At 34.9% G+C, this 4,907-nt stretch overlaps 1 long non-coding RNA gene across 1 annotated transcript; it reads right to left on the bottom strand.

Annotated features, from left to right (window-relative positions):
* Positions 1-423: 423 nt before the first annotated feature.
* Positions 424-1,278, bottom strand: LOC143630017 (uncharacterized). Its single transcript, XR_013153077.1, has 3 exons — positions 1,147-1,278; positions 876-959; positions 424-751 (listed from the first exon to the last, which is right to left on the bottom strand). It is a non-coding gene; the product is annotated as an uncharacterized LOC143630017 (long non-coding RNA).
* Positions 1,279-4,907: the final 3,629 nt, after the last annotated feature.

Consider the following 4,907-nt stretch of genomic DNA (forward strand, 5'->3'; position numbering starts at 1 on the left):
ATAAAAAGAATTTATCTTTTGCTCATGATAATAAAACTTACTCATGAAACTTAACTATTCCATATCAAACATGTCATAGCAAATGGGGCAAGCCTATACTTGTTTCATTTCCTTTGTTTGGGACTTGGGGCAAATAAGTTGTCTACACACAAAGTAAACAAATTAATATAACTTTGTCTAATTTGGTATTCAATTGAAAATTTGGTAAAGAGATGAATTCACCATGAATGATTGAGGCGTGATAGAGCGCCGAGGTGATGCAGAACTATTATGCAGGCTCGCTGCCTTGAATTGTTATATTATGAACTGAACAAGGCACATGCGTGTTAGTTGGCTACCAAAGTGACACAAATCACACAAAGATCTATTGAGCTGATGAACACCTAATATCAAACAAACTGCACATTCAAACCCCTATGCAAGTAAATTCAACTTCTATCAAACTGTGGTAAGAAAGAAGCATAAAAATTAATTTACCTCCTCTAGATTTCCTTCTTCGAAGAATCCAGATTCCTATATAAACAAACATTTTAAAGTTGAATCATACAAAAGTTCATTTTCCATATATCATTCCAATTTAGCATCAATAATACTACCTTAATTCGGTATACATCATATGAAATACAATGAACAGAGTAAAGCTGAGCAAGTGTTATTTACCTACTTAATTTGAGGTTTTCCTATATTCAATTTAGCAACAAAATAAAAGTCTTTGCATTGCCCCCTGTTATCCTACGCCTACCATCACCATCTACACCAAAATAGTTTTAAGCATACAATCAGTAAGTGGTTATACCAAATTATGAGAATTTGATAAAATCTTACCAAATTTGAGTGTAAATAATGAGATTGAGAGAATTTTATGAAATTATAACCTGAATTAAGAAGGTAGTTGAGCCATTATTGATAGATCTTTCGATGATCCTTCGTCAGTTCGGTTTCCAACCACCGCTGACAACCTATTACAATAATAAACTCAGATTAGGCATACTTATTGTGGATGTGGACATTGGTTTCTTGTTAAAACTTTAAAATTAGCTAGAAAAAATGTAAAAACTGCAAATTAAAGACTTTCAACACATTAAGTACCCCAAATGTCAATTCAATTAGTATGAATTTAAATGTGAATTAAAGGACTGATAATACCTTAAGAGATGGTGATAGCTTACAAAAAAATCTTCAACAATGAAGTCAATATTGTTGTTCACGCCATCTACCTTTGTATTGTTTTAATGTTATTTCAACTTTTGCAGGTTCTATATCTATAATAACAAAATGATGCCCCCTACAAACCGGTAGCGCATTTTATTATAGTTTAACCTTCAAGAGGAAATCAGTAGTTGTCCGGAAATAGTCAAACTTACAGTGCAGTGAATTGATTGAAATTGCCACCTTCTTCGTCCATTTTGATGTGTCTGCGTTTTTTCCCTAATTTTAAACAAAAACCCAATTCAAATATTTATATGTCACATAGGATTTTATATAGAATATGAAAAATGATTAAAATTATAAACTAAAATACTATTGTTGTAGACAACAGTTTCTTTATTGCATGCATACAACAATTTATCATGATAGAATGAAAATTTACTCAAATGATGGAACTAAAAGAATCCCTTTTACCATAAATAAAAAATACCTTCAAATCAAGGTTGACCTCTAAAGTAGGACCAAGAACGGAGTTAGGTTTTGCTACCACCACCACCGCCAAACGCCACCTAGGATTCTAGAATCGAACCTGACAACGATGATTGTAGCGGCGACCGCATCAGAAACCCCGCCAGCACCATGCCACCAAAACCTAGGGTTTCAAAATCAAACCCAGCAGTGACTGAAAATCATAGCGACCTGTTTTTCTTGCCGGAGATCGAGGTAGTACCTAGAAAAAGTAGAAGGCGTCACCGCTTGCCTCTTTCTCTCGTTTCTCTTTGTATTTGCCACGTCTCGTTTCGTGGAACTAAAAATAACGGACAGGATCTGAATAACCCAAAGTCTAACACGTGTGGTGATACGTGGATAAACTCCTATGCAGATAAATACATGTAATATGTGCAAAGGAAATTGTAATTTCTTGCTACAGTAACTTTTGTGAGAAGAGGAGCAGATGCATTTTAATTATAATAATAATATGGCAGTTAGAATCAAGCATTATGGTTAGTTTGACTTTTGAAAGTCAAACTTCCAATAACAATGAAAAACAACCTTTAGAATCAAGAATTTAAGAGAGAAGATGAAGTATGAGCAGGGAATAATGAAGCATGAGGGTGTGTATAAATAGGATAAGCTTGAAAGGGTCATGCATGAGGTCTAATGTATAAAAAATCGGATTGGATAATAGGATGTAAAGCACAAACAACAAACATAAACTGTAGGTTGCTCCCCACGCTGCACGACCAGCCTCCCTGCCCTGGCCGCGCGGCGCGACGTGGTCTGGGATGGGGTGGGTTGGTCTAGCTTGTCTTGCGTGTTTCGTTTTGCGTCCCGAAAGTTCGTTTTCGATGTAAATTGAGTATTTTAAAGGCGTTTTCGAATCCGTAACAGGGTTTTTTCAAATTGAACAAGCGAGAAAGATTTAGTAACATAAAATCCAATATTTTATATATTTGAAATGTTCGGGATATAAATCGGGTTGGTTTACAACTTAAGAATAAATACAAGATAACCCGAAATTGACGAATGTCACACCATCGATCAGACTCTGTTCCTTAAAACTGTTGGGAAAGATTTGATCATGGTTCATATATATGCGGATGACATCATCTTCGGATCTACCAGTACTGCACTATGCTCTGAATTTGAAGAAGTCATGAAAAAGAGTTTTGAAATGAGTTCGTTGGGAGAGATGACAACTTTTCTGGGATTACAGGTTCGATAGAGTTCGACAGGAATTTTGCTGAATCAAGGAAAATATGTTGAAGACATGCTTGCAAATTTTGAATTTCAAGATTCTAAGAGCGCAACAACTCCTATGGCGGAAAGACCTCTTCTTTCCTCTGATCCTGAAAGGAAATCCCGTAGATCAAACTTACTATCAGTCAATGATCGGATCCCTGATGTATCTCACCGCCAGTCGCCCTGGCATCATGTTTGTTGCCTGTCAATGCGCCCGTTTCCAGGCTAATCCTAAACTCTCTCATTTAATGTTGATAAACGTATTTTTAGATATCTAAAAGGGCAGCCGAAGCTAGGTCTTTAGCATCCCAAAAACTCAGATTTTGACTTATATGCTTTTGCTGATAGCAATTACGGTGGAGATATTGACAAGAAATATACATCTTTTGGATGTCAATTCTTGGGTGATCAACTCATTTTATGGCAGTTCAAGAAACAACAAACGGTGTCCACGTCCACTGCCAAGGGTGAATATGTTGCTGCATCGGCCTGCTGTTCACAGGTTATCTGGATGCAACATCAATTGCTGGATTACGGTTTGGCATTTCTTGACACCCCAATCTTTTGTGATAATGATGCTGCTATTGTTATTGATAAAAATCATGTTCAGCATTCAAAAACCAAGCACATTAACATTAAAATTCATTTTATTCGTGACTGTTACGACCGTAAATTGATTTATCTTGAGCAAGTTCACACTGATAATAATGTGGCGAACTTATTTACAAAAGCGGTTGGAACAGCCAGATTTAATGTGCTTGTGGGGTTTCTTAAAATGCTTCATTTTGATGATTGGGTCTTTTTGAGGTTAATTTGTATATAAATATTTTTTTTTTCTTTAAAATTTTTGTTGCACAAATTTAGGGGGTGAAAATTAAAAACATTCAAAAAGAGTGTTATATATATATATATATATATATATATATATATTTACACTTTCGCTTAAAATTACGTTGGTTACTCAAGTTTGAAGGGAATATACTTGTATATGTTTGGTTATGTCAATAACTTGTAGACATACAGGATAGCCATTCACCTAAAGACTGAAAGCAACTAGGGCGATTGTGGTGTGTTTTTTGTTTTAATTCTTTCACTTAAAACTATGACGGTTACTCTAAGTTTGAATGACATGTATCTATATATGTGTTTGGTCCTGTTGTCTATATGCAGACACACAAGATAGCCATTTACCTGAGAGCTAAAGTGACTGGGGCGACCGAGTATTAAATTGTCTTCTGTAATTCAATTGGAAAATGATATGATTATTCAGTCAAGAGCTTTTTATAAGCTTTAAATAATTTCAAATAAAAATCGATCCAACCTTTGGAAAATGATAGTAAAATTGATTATGTGTGCCTAACGTGTGAAGTTACTAGGCTTAAAAGACTTTAGAACAGTCATTGATTTGCATGGTAGGTTTCTATGATGCGTAAAAGTTGAAGTGATATAAACTAAATCTGTAAAACTTATTGTGGAGAGTCATTTTAAAGAAATGTGTATGTCTCCAGATATATCCCTCCGAATGATAGGCAGAAAAGTAATTACTCAGTTATACACGAGCCCGTTAGTGTCTTGATCTCCAAAATTATTATGCCTTTGCTTTGTTTAAAAAAAAACTTATGTGAGTTATTTATCATATTGTGTTACTGAATTTCGTTTTTCAAAAGCTTAAAGGGTCAAACTAGAACTATAAGGGTGGGGCATTCAAATAAGTCGTAAACACTCTAAATGTAAGGCATGTAAGTCCGGATGGTTTGTAAGTCCAACGTTCAACCTTAAAGCTTAAATGTTTTTTGTTTATATATAAAAATATTTTGATCAAGTACTAGAGGGTTGGAGTCAAATTGAGGCGATCTGGGGAAAACCAAATAGCTTTGAGAAGAGATAGGAGGCATCACAGGTCCATGAGTAATGTCCATCTAAGATTTATGCCTAATTGAACATAACTCGTATCACTGATGCAATGAAAATCATGCTAAGTTTATTATACCTGCTATCAACATGTCTCTTTATGT

Source organism: Bidens hawaiensis, unplaced genomic scaffold (assembly GCF_021521415.1).
Source record: "Bidens hawaiensis isolate Kalapana, Puna unplaced genomic scaffold, B.hawaiensis_p1.1 tig00005510_1, whole genome shotgun sequence".
Lineage (NCBI taxonomy): Eukaryota > Viridiplantae > Streptophyta > Magnoliopsida > Asterales > Asteraceae > Bidens > Bidens hawaiensis.